The sequence below is a fragment of the Scyliorhinus torazame genome, chromosome 1, assembly GCF_047496885.1.
Source record: "Scyliorhinus torazame isolate Kashiwa2021f chromosome 1, sScyTor2.1, whole genome shotgun sequence".
In the NCBI taxonomy this organism is placed as follows: Eukaryota; Metazoa; Chordata; class Chondrichthyes; order Carcharhiniformes; family Scyliorhinidae; genus Scyliorhinus; species Scyliorhinus torazame.
Genome location: NC_092707.1, coordinates 109,978,848 through 109,995,669, shown reverse-complemented (window position 1 = coordinate 109,995,669; position 16,822 = coordinate 109,978,848). Strand labels below are relative to the sequence as shown.

At 44.4% G+C, this 16,822-nt stretch overlaps 1 protein-coding gene across 1 annotated transcript in view; it reads left to right on the top strand.

Annotated features, from left to right (window-relative positions):
• Positions 1-1,301: 1,301 nt before the first annotated feature.
• The window catches only part of specc1la (sperm antigen with calponin homology and coiled-coil domains 1-like a), a 520,876-nt gene continuing 505,355 nt past the window's right edge, over positions 1,302-16,822 (top strand). The window contains exon 1 of the mRNA XM_072499675.1: positions 1,302-1,355. The gene's annotated coding sequence lies outside the window, so the exon portion shown is untranslated. The remainder of the gene's footprint in view (positions 1,356-16,822) is intronic.

Genomic DNA, 16,822 nt, shown 5'->3' with positions numbered 1-16,822 from the left:
AATTCAGAACTTTGGACAGATGGAGACTCCATACTTTCCGACACCAGAAGGCTTCACCTTCATCCAACAGGTTCCATTGGAGGAGCATGTACGAGGGCCAAAGGGACCCAAAACCATTTCCTCCATTTTTGTCAGCAGCAAACAAGGTAAGAGAAAATGGTGAGTCGCGCAGGTCGGCCGGCGTGGGTCTCGAAGGTCGGCCGGCGTGGGTCGCGAAGGTCGGCCGGCGTGGGTCGCGAAGGTCGGCCGGCGTGGGTCGTGAAGGTCGGCCGGTTGGTAAAAATGGGTCCCCGTAAAAAAAGTTTGAAGAACACTGGTCTATCTATACCATCTCCCCCCCCCCCCCCCGCCAAAACCCGCGGTTCTCACAAAGTCGTTAAAACCAACATCACTTCTTTCCTAAAATGCCGCCAAGCTGGCTCCACATCTCAATTGTGGATTGTACAACCGGGCTCTCTGAATATCTCCTCGGTCACCATAGCCCTCAGGCTGGACCCTCTACAGGACTCTTCCTCCATTCTAACTTAGAAATGTTAGAACTGTTGTAATGTAGGAAACGCAGCAGCCACTTCATTCACAGCAAGATCTATGTACTGCAACCCTGCTCATCCAAAATAGTGTCACGGGAAACTGTCATATCTATCTGAGGGGGCAGACAGGACCTGTTTAATGTCTCATCTGAAACACACCATCTCCAACAATGAAGTGTTCCCTCTGTGGGCTTCTGACTCAAAGACAAAAGCGCCCCTGACTCTCAACTCACCTGTTGGAATGACAGTACTTTGCATTTTTATCAAACAGGAAGAGAAATAAAACGTGCAACAACATTTAAGCAAAAGTCTGCAGGCTGGGTGGAGAAAGACAGAAATGATGTGTAATATATCAATAATATGTAATGAAACACACATTCCCATTAATTTAGCAGTTTCGCACAGGGCTAAATCGCTGGCTTTGAAAGCAGGCCAAGGCAGGCCAGCAGCACGGTTCAATTCACGTAACAGCCTCCCCGAACTGTGGCGACTAGGGGCTTTTCACAGTAACTTCATTTGAAGCCTACTTGTGACAATAAGCGATTTTCATTTCATTCATTCATTTGAAAAGGAGGAAGCACTTGAATTAGCTTCAGCGAGGCTAGAATCCAGCGGCTGTTTACCGTCGCCGGTGAGTCGCGCTGTCCTACCCAGCTGAAGCACGGCCGCCTCGTGCCCCGGGCCAGCGGGCACGTGTCGAGAGGCGGGGACACGGAGGAGCATGCGTCGTGTGGGCCGCCGGCGCGCATGCTCGGTGGCAGCGTTGGGGGAGAGTTCGAGATGCAGGCGCAGTGCAGGGCTCCGGTCAGCAGAGGAGCTGCGGCGGTAAGAACCATTGGAGGCAATGATGGGGGGAGCGAGTGGCCTGTCCGTCTTGTGCTGGCACCGAATCGCATAGCGGGCGGGGATGTGGAGAGGGATCCGGTCGGGCGGGGATGTGGAGAGGGAGCCGGGGATGTGCAGAGGCGCCCGGGCGGGCGGGTTTTTATTTGCTGTGCTGTGGGCAGTTCGCCTCTGGCCGGAGTGGCGGCGGGGCTGCGAGAATCAGTGGCCTTGTGTATCCTGGGAGGCAGGAGCCCGGCCCCCGGTTACAGTTATAACAACAATGGGAACAAGTAGAAATGTGAACACTAACGATTGTCAATGTGCAGCGAGCGGCTTGCTCGGTCTGTCCGACAGCAAGATTAGTAATTCCTTGTGTAGATCAGTTACAGTCAACAATGATATTTGAAATTCTGCATCATTCTTCGTTTGAAATTTTGTTTAAGAATAAAGTTTGCATGTTCTGCTCCAGTTATAACTCGAATAGTATAAGTTTGACTTTGTGATCTGAAAGGAGTATTTTAAATGAAAAATTAGTCTGAAGCATTTTGTGATCTGTTGTTAACTTATTTATTAAATATTGTCAAATATTATTTCTAGAGGTGTGCATGGCCTTTGGTAAACCAAATAAATTTCTCTTTGGTTTCAAATTTAAAAAAATATATTTATTAAGACATTTATATAAACAGTAAATACACAAACAAGAGCAAGAACAAACAGGAACATCATAATAAATTAGTTACTAATCAACACAAACATCCCTGTCTCTTTTAAGGCATAGATAATAGGGTCTGCTTTAGCACAGGGCTAAATCGCTGGCTTTGAAAGCAGACCAAGGCAGGCCAGCAGCACGATTCAATTCACGTGCCATCCTCCCCGAACAGGCGCTAGAATGTGGCGACTAGGGGCTTTTCACAGTAACATCATTTGAAGCCTACTTGTGACAATAATCGATTTTAATTTTCATAATAATCTTTATTGTCACAAGTAGGCTTACATTGCAATGAAGTTACTGTGAAAACTAGTGGGAGGAAACCGGACCCACACAGACATGGGAAGAACGTGCAGACTCCGCACAGACACTGACCCAGCCGGGAATCGAACCTGGGACCCTGGCGCTGTGAAGCCACAGTGCTAGCTACTGTGCTGCCCTAGGTTCTTGATTAATAAGGGAATCAGGGGGAATGGGGATAAGAAAAATATCAGCCATGATTGAATGGCCGAGCAGACTCGATGGGCTGAGTGGCCTAATTCTGTTCCTATGTATTATGGTCTGTCCTTCCTCTCCTCCCGTCCTGTCTTCCCCATTTTACCCCCTTTATCCCCTCTCCCCCGACATCAATCCTCCTTGAAGAAGTCGATGAATGGATTCCACCTCTGGGCAAACCCATTTACCGACCCTCTCAAGACAAACCTAATTTTTTCCAAGCTCAGGAATTCCGCACCCACACCCCTGATTTTGGTGGTTCCGAGTCCTTCCTCCCAAAATCCATGAAACTAAAGTAATTTATTGAATCTATAAAATGTGTTGCAGAAGTGATGGCTTAAGTTAAACTTGTTTGATGTAAGCTTTTTTTGAAAACAAATGTGTGTTGTATACTTTAGCTACTTCAACATTCTTGGTGCTCGATTCATGTCGCTGTGAATCTCCAGACTGGGCCTAGTTTATAGTGCCTAAGTCAGATTTAGTTTTGATAACAAAATGTTGGATTATTTAACCAGTGTTTGGAGAAATTAACTAACACAGTTTCACTCCGTTCACTACGAAGACACAAATGAGGGAATTCAGCAGTCACTGCAAGATGTTGATGCTGTGTGACATTTTGCAATGTACATTTTGCTTTGAGGTTAACTTCAAGTATCAGTGATACAATTCATGGGACTTAGCTTCGAGTATTTGTGTGATTTATAGTTCTGAATATACTGTCCTTTGAATATACAGTATAAAGAAAAATGTGACATTTGTACCTTAATTACTATCGAGTAGTGATTTGGCTGAAAAGGTGGGTGGTATGGAGGGAAGATCTTATGAGGAAAGGCTGAGGGACTGGAGCTGTTTTCGTTAGCGAGAAGAAGGTTAAGAGGTGACTTAATTGAGGCATACAAGATGATCAGAGGATTGGATAGGGTGGACAGTGAGAGCCTTTTTCCTCGGATGGTGATGTCTAGCACGAGGGGACATAGCTTTAAATTGAGGGGAGATAGATATAGGACAGATGTCAGAGGTAGGTTCTTTACTCAGAGAGTAGTAAGGGCGTGGAATGCCCTGCCTGCAACAGTAGTGGACTCGCCAACACTAAGGGCATTCAAATGGTCATTGGATAGACATATGGACGATAAGGGTATAGTGTAGATAGGCTTTAGAGTGGTTTCACAGGTCGGTGCAACATCGAGGGCCGAAGGGCCTGTACTACGCTGTAATGTTCTATGTTCTAAGAAGGCATGAAGATATAGGGCATTAGTGACTAATGGTGGCGTTAGGGAAAATTAGAAAGAAGTCAAAGCTAAAGGTGCTATATCTGAATGTGAAACATTTGCAATATATTACACAGATTAATGGATGATTTTGATCTAATAGCCATTAGAGAGACATGGGGCTGACCACAAGTCCCGAAAGACGCACTGTTTGGTAATTTGGACATTCTGAATTCTCCCTCGGTGTACCCGAACAGGTGCCCGAATGTGGCGACTAGGGGATTGTCACAGTAACTTCATTGCAGTGTTAATGTAAGCTTACTTGCTACAATAAAGATTATTATTAATTTTAACACACAAAGCAAGACTTCTGTAGTCTCACAGAGGCGCAATATCTGGTGTGATGATATTAGATGACGAACCAGACGTCATCATGGTAGTGCGCATTAATACCGTGGGTAGGCAGGCTCTGAAATCAACAGCCTGACTATCATTTTAAATTGGGTAATTGGTTTGCAGTTAAGTCTGTTAACAGTCCAGTTGGGTGCAATAATACATTCCAATATGATAATGCTTCGCATACACTTGCAATGCACCAGCCGGGAACTTTCTTTCCTCTGTGTCTCTGTAAAGTTGGATATAAAGGCTGGAGGTGGGTCTATGGCGGGCTTTAGCAGGAGAGGCTGCTGATGGGCATTTCATTAGGAAGTCTTTGTGCATGAACCTTTGAATATAATCAGGATTATGCATCATTGCAGTGTCTGTAATCTTGTTGAAATTGGAATCTTTTATCACTACATTATTATTGCTGAGGGAAGTTCTGGTGGCACTGTGGTTATCACTGCTGCTGCACAGCACCAGGGACCCAGGTTCGATTCTGGCCTTGGGTGACTGTGGAGTTTGCATGTTTTCCCCATGTCTGCGTGGGTTTCCACGGGGTGCTCCGTTTTCCTCCCACAGTCCAAAGATATGCAGGTTAGATGGATTGACCATGATAAATTGCCTCTTAGTGTCCAAATATGCAGGATTACAGGGATAGAGTGGGGGATTGGGCCTGGTTAGAGCGCTCTTTCTGAGGTTCCGTGCAGACTCGATGGGTCGAATAGCCGCCTTCTGCACTGTAGGGATTCTATGAAACAGTGTCTCCTATGGGCATTGTATATTCTTTGGGAGATGCCTCCTCCGTGAGTAGGAGAGGGAGGAAGGTAGTTGAGCATGGGCAGGAGCCACATGACGTGGAAGAAAAAGGCCAACCTGATGAGTGAGGGCCTGCTGAAGGCACATCAACACAGGCGACCGCACCAATTTCATTTAGAGGGTGGCATCACATCTGCGGATGTCACAGCATCAGTGTCTGTGCAGAATTTGCCTTTCGTGAGCCATCGCCACATCCCTATGACACATGCTAGCACCCAGTTCTGTGGATGGCCACCCAATGCCTGTGGCATTAAAAGTCACAATGGCAGTGAATTACTTCCCCTCCAATTTATTTCAGACCACCTGTGGATACCCGAGTGGGATCACTCCACCTGCGACACACCACTGCATAAAGGTTTTCACAGGTGTCATTTCGTGCCCATCTATTTATTGTCTTTTCTACAGATGTCAGCAATCAACTGGAAAGTTTCAGAGGATTTCAAATGAAATGATATGAAAATAGCTTATTGTCACAAGTAGGCTTTAAATGGAGTTACTGTGAAAAGCTCCTAGTCGCCACATTCCGGCGCCTGTTCGGGGATGCTGGTATGGGAATTGAACTGTGCTGCTGGCCTGCCTTGGTCTGCTTTCAAAGCCAGCGATTTTGCCCTGTGCTAAACCAGCCCCTGGCTGGTTTGTGATCATTTCTGACCATGGCTGGTTTCCCAAGGGTGCAAGGGTCATTGATTGCACCCATGTCACCATCAAGACCCCAGTAGGACATTTCCAAACTGATGTAACACTGCATCCATGTACAGATAGTATGATCACCAGCAATATATAATGCAGGTTTGAGCAAGGGAAGCAGCAACGACTCCTATAAGCCTCAGGAACTCCCAGGTGCCAAGGATGGTTTGGGCCTGGAAAGGGTGGCTGTTTGAAATGATTACCCTCTGAAGAAGTGGCTGATGACACATGTTAGAAGTGCAAGGATGTTCGAATGAAAGCCACACACTAACAGGTCCATCATTGAGCAGACCGTTGCTCTGTTCAAGATGAGATCAAGTTGCCTTGACAGATGCGGTGGATTTCTCCAATAAATGCCATCCAGAATATCCATCATGGTTATAGTCTGTTGTGTGCTTCACAACCTGGTGCTGCAGAGAGGGGATCCTCCATTAGAAGAGACGTTATGGGAGACAGACTATGATGATTGAGGGGAAGAGGAGGTTGATCAGTACAAGCTACTCTCAGGGAGTGTCTTGGTGGCTATGAGGCACAGGAAGTTCTGATGAAACAATTCCACTAGATGAGTGTCCCCAAATATGTCAGCTTCATGGCCAGTGTTTCATTCTTTGCGCTCCTATACATGAAAAACAGTTTAGTATTTTGGGTAGTTTCAAACACAGTAGATTGGATGCACATAAATCATTTATACGCAGAAAGTCACGTGTGCAAATATCAGAAGTGAGAAATACACGCATGTACATGGATGTGTGATGAATGTGGGATTATCTTGAATCATTTCTGACTGCTGTGGGGCTTTGCTCCCCCCTCATTGGCAACTGCAGTGGAAACAGGCTGCTGATCCTTATGCCCCTCGTATGTGATGATTTTGGTGGTCATCCTCTGGTCACCTGAGGCCCAGGGGGCCCTGGCATGGTGGAATTCTCCTGCACTAACTGCCAAGAGATCATCCCTGCTTTCCTGCGAGAATGTGGCTCAAGGTTCCTCATCCACCTCTTGACCTGGTCTGGGCCCCATGGAGCTGAAGTCAGAATGCGTACCACCATTGCATCTGTAATCTACTGGGTTTGGCCCTCCCATGGAGAATGAAGCACTGGTCAGTCTGTCAGTGGAGGAAACCGTGTTCTATAGAGTTGGTGCTCACGGCCTGGATGGACTCGAGTCAGTGTCAGAACAACACAATCTCACTGGAATCTCTGTCACAGCTCCGTGCACCTTGCGCTGGATAACCAGTATCCGCTGCCTTATGGATGACCCAAGAACTTGTCACCCAACTGGGGCTCAGCATCTTGGTCACCTCAAGGACTCCTCTGACTGCCAGAGGCCTGCACCATCTCCGTCTCCCAACAGCAAGACATGCGATGTGCCTTCACCAGTTTGTGCTTCCCTTCTGCAGTGCAAGAACTGTGCTGGTACTGGGTGCAGAGCAAGGTTGTGACACTATACCCTCTGCCGATTCCTCTTACTCCTCAGGAGGGCAGTGTGGGATGCTCCTGGCTCGTGGCAGCACTAGCTGATGTTGCACTGTATAGCAAACAAAAGTAAGTGTGTGACATCTTCAGTCTTAGTGCGCTCAGACAAAGCTCCTCATTAAAAGCACTGGGACCACTGTTTGCATTTTACACCTTTCCATATCCGGTCGTACATTCCTCCCTGATGCATGACAGCCATCAAAGTCACAAACCATCAATGCCTCATTTCTTACAGCTTACCAACCATCATGTACCCTCCACTCCCCAGCCCTCTAGCATGGTTGTTTCATTTGCCGATGCCCCCTTGCAATCTCACCATCCTGGGACCTGGCTCCACTCAACAACCATATGCAGCACCACCTCCTCAAAGGGAGTTGGAATGGCTAGATTTGGCTCTCTGCCTCTGGTTCTGTTTCTTTCCCTGGCATTATGCTTCATCTCCTGCAGTTGAAAAATGACATTGTAACGATTATGATTCTCTTGTACAATTATTCCTTTGCATGTATGGCCAATGTGAACTCAATCGGTGGCACACTTTTCTCCAAGTTTTGCATCAACTAGTGAGGCATTTATCCTCCTCCTCCTCCCCCCCCGCCCAACCCTTTCATCGACCCAGTGCTATGCAAAGTGGCATGTGTGCATCATGCTGCAAAACACACAAGACAGTCCCCTAATGGAGCCATCACACAACTTTCCATATATGTACATCTCCAGAGTAGTAACACACTCACACTTGTGGACCTCAGGTTATGGAGATATTTACTGGGTGACCCCAAAGCTGCTTGGCTCCACTACCTCCTGTGTCCTGGCTGCTTTGGTCAGGCTACAAGTGTCCTCTTTTGTCAGCAGGCATTAGGAGTTCCAGCCTGTTCCATAGAATCCCTACAGTGCACGAGGAGACCATTCAGTCCATCGAGTCTGCACCCTCCCTTTGAAAGAACCCCCTACCTAGGCCCATTCCCCTCCCTATTCTTGTAACCACCCCACCCCTAAGGGGCAATTTAGTATGACTAATCCACCTACCTTGCACATCTTTGGGCTGTGGAAGGTACCCGGAGCATCTGTAGGAAACCCAAGCAGACACTGGAAGAACATGCAAACTCCACACAGTCACCCAAGGTCGGAATCGAACCTGGATCCCTGGCGCTGTGAAGCAGCAGTGCTAACCACTGTGTGCCCTTCCACGCCTGGAGGAGGGCTCGCAAGGTGTCATTGTCAAATCTTGGGGCCATCCTTCATCCCTTGCCCTCCCCAACTCCTAGCTCCCATCTGTCGGGCAACCCAGAGTTTAAAAAAAAAAAATCTTTATTAGTGTCACAAGTAGGTTTACATTAACACTGCAATGAAGTTACTGTGAAAATCCCCTAGACGCTGCAGTACAGTGCCTGTTCGGGTACACTGAGGGAGAATTCAGGGATGTCCAATTCACCTAACAAGCACGTCTTTTGGGACTTGTGGGAAGAAATCGGAGCACCCGGAGGAAACCCATCCAGACACAGGGAGAGCATACAGACTCCGCACAGACAGTGACCCAAGTAAGGGAATCGAACCCAGGTCCCTGGTGCTGTGAAGCAACAATGCTAACCACTGTGCTACCATGCCACCCATATAAACATCAGTTTACAGCCTGGTGTTCTATATTTCCCTAATTTGATATCCAGCAGGTTAAAGGGCTAGCTGCATTCCAGTGCTATTGGTTTCATGGCAAAGGTCAAAATCCTTTTGGGAAGGAAGTCTGCCATTCTCGTCTGGCTGGTTTAGCACACTGGGCTAAATCGCTGGCTTTGAAAGCAGACCAAGGCAGGCCAGCAGCACGGTTCAATTCCCGTACCAGCCTCCCCGAACAGGCGCCGGAATGTGGTGACTAGGGTTTTTTCCACAGTAACTTCATTTGAAGCCTACTTGTGACAATAAGCGGTTTTCATTTCATATATGTGACTTGAAGCCTTGTGCATTAGCTCAAAACCTTGTGTCCTTCAAAAGTTGTTCTCTTCAACTTGAGTGTTCTGGATCTGATTTTCACCAAAAAGACCCAACTTGTTGACTTTTTTGTCCTTTAAATGTGCAAAAGTCATGTATGTTCTGTCTCCTTTCTTTTGAACACACAACCAACTCTCTCAAGCATCCTACTTTTTTTAAAAAGGGGGTGGCGGCACAGTCGTTAGCACTCAGGGGTGATCTTATAGAGGTCCCTAAAATAATGAGGAGCATCGATAAGGTAGATTGTCAACATCTTTTCCCAAAGGTAGAGGAGTCTAGAACTAGAGGGCATAGGTTTAAGGTGAGAGGAGAGAGGTACAAAAGAGACCAGAGGGTGGTGAGTATCTGGAACGGGCTGCCAGAGGCACTGGTAGAGGCGGGTACAATTTTGTCCTTTAAAAAGCAGTTGGGCAATGTGGGTCCAGAGGGATTGGGGCCAAATGCAGGCAAGTGGGACTAGCTTAGTGGTAAAAACTGGGCTGCATGGACCAGCTGGGCCGATGGGCCTGTTTCCATGCTGTAAACCTCCATAAGTACAACTCACTTTGCACCTCAGTGAGGCAATAATATTTGATCTAACATTTTTAGCATTTAATAAGGAACCATGAAACTCCACCTAATACCAGATAGTCACCCAAAATATTCACAAAGCCTTCCATTCAGATTCACCAAAACAATGTTCCCTGGTACTGCTTACACAGTCTCGTGCAAGGGGCCCCTTTAAATGAATGTCTGCAACCCCACTTCCTGGTCAAGGCCTGCTATCTGTGCGGGGACATTTGCTGATTGGGCATGCAGCCCACCGTCTCCAAAAGCTGTTGGTCTATTAATTGGACTGTTTGCATACTATAAGCAGTGTTTCAAAACTCGAGGCGGGAGTCGGTGACCACTAACTTCTGGAACAGATTCCTGCCAACTGCTGAGGTACTTAAATTCAACTCATAGCTGTAGAGTAACCAAGATTGGGACTAAACTTCCCAGGATACTTCCTTTTTGGAAGGAATAGGTGAAATGGAAGAGTGGGGGTGGGGTGAGCATTCAAAAATGGTAGAGAATTAACAATGTTTGTTCAGAAAATCAAAATGTGGGATCAGTTTGGCTTTAGCTTAAAAAAAACCAATAGAACAAAAACACGGGGGGGGTAGTTTATGAAACAGAATCATTGAATAGTTGTAGGACAGAAGGATGCCATCCAGCCCTATGTTCATGCCAGCTCTGCAATTCAGCCAGTACCACTCATTGCCTCTCTGTAGCTTTGTAAATCTCTTCTCTTTAGGTGTTTATCTATTTCCTTTTTGATGGTCAGAATTTAAATCTGCCTTCATTGCTCTCGTAGTCATGCATTCCAGATCTTAACCACTGATTGCATTTTTAAAAAAATCCTCGTAATGTCTTTGGTTCTTTTGCTGGTGTCCTCTCATTCTCAATCTTTCTGCCAATGGGACAGTTTCTAACCCCCCCTCACTCTTCTCATCCAAGAGGAACAGCTGCAGCTTCTTCAATTAATCCCTGGAACTATTCTTGAAAATCTTTCCTTCATCCTCTCAATGTGTTGCCCAGAATTGCACACACTACTCAGGTTGAGGTTGAACAAATGTTTTTTGAAGGTTAATTGTAACTTCCTTGCTATAAAGCTCAGGATCCTGTATGCCTTTTTAACCACAAACAAACTAAAATCAACATAGATCAATTATTAATTAACAGGTAACCACTGTACCAAACTAACAAAACAGTACTTCCACTGCAGCTAACGCAATCGCGATATCTTTTTCAACCCATTTGACTATGCACCGCACTTCCGCCAGGTGTGTAACATGCAAGACCAAGTTACTTTCAGTTCTCCAGCCTCAATTTTCCTTATAATCTTTATTATTGGCACAAGTAGGCTTACATTAACACTGCAATGAAGTTATCGTGAAAAGCCCCTAGTCACCCACACGCCGGCACCTGTTCGGGTACACAGAGGGAGAATTCAGAATGTCCAAATTACCTAACAGCACGTTTTTCGGGACTTGTGGGAGAAAAGCGGAGCACCCGGAGGAACCCTACGCAGACGTGGGGAGAATGTGCAGATTCCGCACAGACAGTGACACAAAGCCGGGAATCGAACCAGGGACCCTGGCGCTGTGAAGCAACAGTGTTACTGTGCTTCCCACGCTATTAATACAAATTGGATCACACCAAAACCGAAGTGGTGGGAAAATACTTAAAGGGCCTCCTACGCTCCAGGGAAAAAGTCCCAGTCTATCCAGCCTCTCCTTATAACTCAGAGCATCAAGTCCTGGTAGTGATGATGGATGAAGTGACATGCCTACATTTGATTTAATAAATTGCCAATCCAGTTGCTTGCAACTAGCTGGAACTGACATTATTATTCAACATCTCTAAATGTAGAAAAGCTCCATCGGTGATAGGAAAATAAAGGAATGATTAGGACAGGTGACCAAAGTCTTGTCTTGGAGCTTGAAACCTTATTTGTATTATTTTAGGGTTTAGGACGAGGCTTGAGACTGGGCTTTGGTGGCTGAGGACATGGATATCCCATGTGACACTAACGGAGGGTTGGGGTGTGTGGATGGTGTAGAGTAATTGAAATGTAAGGGACAAAAACTTCTGTGCGGCTGTATTGGGGAGGTGATGATATGGGGAGGGGTGCTTCCTGGTTGGAGACGGGGAGGAAGAGACCAGGAAGAAATATAGTCCAGGGAGACTGTGGATAAGAAGTGGGGAGTAGTTATGGGCAGCAGAACTTTGAATAAGCTAAAGTTTAAGAAGATGCAGGGCATTGTGCAGTAACGGGTAAGTGATAAATGCACATTTTTAGCAGCGAATGGTTAAGGTAGGGCAAAGATGGAATCAGTACTTCATAGCTAGATCACACTTTGTGAAGAGTTAATTGTTAGGAGTCTAGTGCAAAGACAGCTTGCTTGCCGGAGAATTCCGATGGGAAAGAATAATGCTATTCAGTGGGCTGGCTATATTGTAATGGAGTGTCTGACTCCAGGTGTGATTATTGTTAATAGTTGCATAACTGAAGATCTGTGGATCATTGACCCAATATCCAGCTCATCCACTATGTTAGCTGTGTAATGCTTTGTCACAGCTGTTCTGTGTTCAACATCACTGCCGCCTTCTGACCCTGATTATTATGCGGCCATAAGACATAGAAGCAGGAGGCTATTCGGCCTTTCAAGCCTGCTCCACCATTGAATAAGATCATGGCTGATCTGATTGTAACCGTAACTCCACTTTCCTGCCTGTTCCCCATCGCCCAATTGTCAAAAGGAAGTAAAGAATCTGCAAAAGAATATGGTCAGGCTGAGTGGGCAAACTTGGCAGATCGAGTATAATGTGGGAAAATGTGAACTTGCCTACTTTGGCAGGAAGAATAGAAAAGCATTATTTGAATGGAGAGAAACGCAGAACCCAGCGGTACAGAGGGGGTCTGTGTGTACATTGTCATGTGAGAGTACCTTTAAGAAATGGATGTTTAAGCAATGTACCTTTAAGAAATGGAGCTGATAATATTACTGAAGTGATGTCAGAGGGTGGGGGGAGCTGAGCTCACTTCTGCTTTTTTGAGTTTCAGTTTGAGAAGGCAATTGAAAGTGTCTGTGTGTTTAGCTGAGAGCTGCAGGAAGAAACACAGATGGTCTGTTGATGTCTGCAATCCAAAGAGTATAAATATATTGAATGTAACCTAATGTGTTATTATTTTTGAAGGTTTGAAGTCTTTTGGATGTTTAAAGGAACAGTTTGAAGGATTATTTAGTGGTGTAGTCTTTTGGGGTTATTTTTGAAGTAATGGGTGTTAAGATATTCAATGTTTGTTTTTAAAAGGTTAACTTGAGTTCATAGAATAAACATTGTTTTGTTTTAAAAACCATTTGTCCATTCCTGCTGTATCACACCTGGAGAGTACGCCGTGTGCTTCCCACACCACAATCTATTAAAAGTTGTGGGTCGGTTGAACTTCGTGAAACACTTTGGGGTTCTGTAAACCCGGACCCATAACAATTGGGGCTCGAGGGGGATAAAAGTCTGTTGATTGGATTGGCTTAGTGAACTTAAAGACAGTGAGGGGTGAGCATATTGTGGTTGCTTTTCAGGTGTAGTATTTTAGTTTTAAGTGGGGAGTGTGTTGTGGACAATGGCTCTTTTAGAGGCTCAGAAGTTTTTGGGGGTGGACACGGTAACACGCAATACCTTGCGGGCAGAGACTAAAAGCAGACTGTTAGATTTGGCAAAAGCATTGCAGTTAACATTGCTTGGCAAAATACGAAAAGATGAGGTACTTAGCGCGGTAGCTGAGCATTTAATTTTGCCTGAGATACATTCTGACTCATTAGAAATGGCAAAGATCCAGTTGCAGATTAAGCAATTTGAACATAAAAAAGGATTAAAGCAGCTTGAATATGCAATGAGAGAAAAAGAAAAAGGAGAGAGAAGAAAGAAACAAAGAAAAAGAAAGAGATAGAGAGGAAAGGGAAAAAGAGGGAGAGTTTGAACTTCATAAAATGGCTATGAAACATGAAAATCAGTTAAAATTGGCAGGCGCAAAGGGAAACATACAGTTGGATGAGATTGATGAGGATAGTGAGACAGAGCGTCATAGTCGAAGACGTGTTGGGGATCTATTTAAGTATGTCCAAGCATTGCCAAGGTCTGACGAGAAGGAGGAAGAAGCCTTTTTCATTTCATTTGAGAAGGTAGCTAAACAAATGAAATGGGCACAGGACATGTGGGTATTACTGATTCAAACAAAGCTGGTGGGTAGAGCTAGTGAAGTGTTTGCGTCACTACCGGAGGAGGTATCTGGAATGTATGAGGAGATGAAAAAATCCATCTTAGGTGCATATGAGCTAGTGCCTGAAGCTTACAGACAAAGGTTTAGAAATTTAAGGAAAGAATTTGGTCAAACAATCATGGAGTTTGAAAGACTCAAACAGAGTAATTTTGATAGATGGATAAGGGCTTTGAAAGTAGACCAAACGTATGAAGCTCTCAGAGAAATTATGCTTTTGGAGGAGTTTAAAAATTCAATTCCTGATGTAGTGAGAACTCATGTGGAAGAGCAGAGGGTTAAAACTGCGAGATTAGCAGCAAAAATGGCAGATGATTATGAATTAGTTCATAAATCAAGGCTTGGTTTCCGAGATCAGTTTCAGCCAGTGAGGGATAGAAACTGGGGACATGCGAAATACTCAAGTGGCAAAGGTAAAGGTGATCTGATGGGAGATAATAAAGAGAGTGTACCTCAGATTAAAAAAGAAATCCAGGAGGGTGGAAGAGAAATTAAAAGTTTCAAATGTTTTCACTGTAATAAACTAGGCCATGTAAAGTCACAGTGTTGGTGGTTGAAGAAAAGCACTGGGAAGGCTGATGTGGTAAAACAGGACAAGATAGTGGGGTTTGTTAACGTGGTAAAGGAAAGACCAAGGGAAATGAAGGAGGTGCAAACGATTGTACAGCCTGTTCAAGAAGTAATTGATAAGGTGCCAGATGTCTTTAAAGAATTTACTTGTGTGGGTAAAGTTTACTCGTGTGTATCAGGAGGAGCAGGTAAAGAAGTCACAATAAGAGATACAGGAGCTAGTCAATCTTTAATGGTAAGAGATGAGGAATTATGTAGTTTGGGAAGAATGTTGCCAAAAAAGGTGGTAATATGTGGAATTCAGGGTGAGAGGAGTAGTGTTCCATTATATAAGGTAAGGTTGGAAAGTCCAGTGAAGAGTGGTTAAGTGGTAGTAGGAGTAATAGATAAACTATCTTGTCCAGGAATACAGTTTATCTTGGGTAATGGTATAGCTGGATCGCAGGTGGGAGTGATGCCTACTGTGGTTGATAAGCCAGTGGAAAATCAGACAACTGAAGCGTTGAAGGACGAATATCCTGGGATTTTTCCGGATTGTGTAGTAACAAGGTCGTAAAGTCACAGGTTAAGACGAGGAGAAATCAAAGAGTGAAGATGAAGTTGAAGTGCAATTATCAGAAACGATTTTTGATCAGATGGTTGAAAAAGAACAAGAACAGGTGGAGGATGAGGCGGATATTTTTAGTTCAGGAAAATTGGTGGAATTACAACAGAAAGATGTAGAAATAAAACGGATATATCAGAAAGCATATACAGAAGAGGAATCTGAGAGTATACCAGAATGTTATTACCGTAAAAGTGATGTCTTGTTGAGAAAATGGAGACCTGTACATATGCAGGCGGATGAAAAGTGGGCAGACGTTCATCAAATAGTATTGCCGGTAGGGTATAGAAAGGGGGTGTTGCGAGTGGCACATGAGGTACCAATGGGAGGTCAATTGGGGATAAGGAAAACTCAAGCTAAAATCCAGAAACATTTTTATTGGCCTCGACTACATAAAGATGTAGTTACATTTTGTCAATCATGTCGCACATGTCAAGTGATAGGGAAACCTCATGCAGTGATAAAACCAGCGCTCTTAATACCCATTCCAACATTTGAGGAACCTTTTGCAAGGGTCCTAAATGATTGTGAAGGACCGCTTCCTAAAACAAAAAGTGGGAATCAATATCTTTTGACTATAATGGATGTGTCTTCTAGGTTTCCAGAGGCCATTCCAGTACGTGATATTACAGCTAAAAAGATTGTGGAGGAGTTACTTGAATTCTTTACTAGATATGGACTACCCACAGAAATTCCATCGGATCAAGGATCAAATTTTACCTCGAAGTTATTCAAAGAAGTTATGGATAGTTTAGGAATAAAACAATTTAAATCAACTGCGTACCATCCAGAATCGCAGGGAGCGTTAGAAAGGTGGCATCAGACATTAAAGACAATGTTGAGGGCTTATTGTCAAGATTATCCAGAGGATTGGGATAAAGGAATTCCATTCGTACTGTTTGCAATTAGGGATGCATCTCATGAGTCAACCAAATGTAGTCCTTTTGAACTAATTTTCGGTCATGAGGTAAGAGGACCACTTAAATTGATTAAAGAAAAATTGGTGGGTGAGAAATCGGAAATTACACTATTGGATTACGTGTCAAATTTTAGGGAATGATTAAATAGAGCAGGTGAAAGTTGCACAAAAGGTGATGAGACGGGTAGCGGACAAGAAATCCAAAGTTCGTAGTTTTGCCAGTGGAGATAAAGTTTTAGTGTTGTTACCAGTGGTAGGGGAGCCTTTAAAAAGGTAGGTTTTGTGGACCTTATCAGATTGAAAGGAAATTAAGTGAGGCGAATTATGTGGTTAAAAACACCAGATAGACGGAAGACTCACCGAGTGTGTCATGTGAATATGCTTAAAAGGTACTTTGAAATGGAGGGAGAGAAAAAGGGAGGTTTTAATGTTTCTGACTCAAAGTGACGAACCAAATCCAGATGACTATGAATTTGACATACCTCAAATTATGTTGGAAAATGAGGATGTTCTTAAAAATTGGGATAAATTGTTGAGTTATCTTCCAGAGGAAAAATGAACTGACCTGAAAGAGTTATTGATGTTTCATGGGCAGGTTTGTAGAGATAAATTGTGAAATACAAAATGGCTATACATGATGTAGATGTGGGAAATTCTGTTCCTATCAAACAACATCCATATAGACTTAATCCTTTAAAATTGGCACAGGTTAACAAAGAGATTGAAGTATGCTTAAAAATGGCATAATTGAAGTGGGTTGCAGCCAGACGGTACCCAATGGTTGTGTGTGGACTATAGAAAGGTTAATGCAGTTCCAGGAAC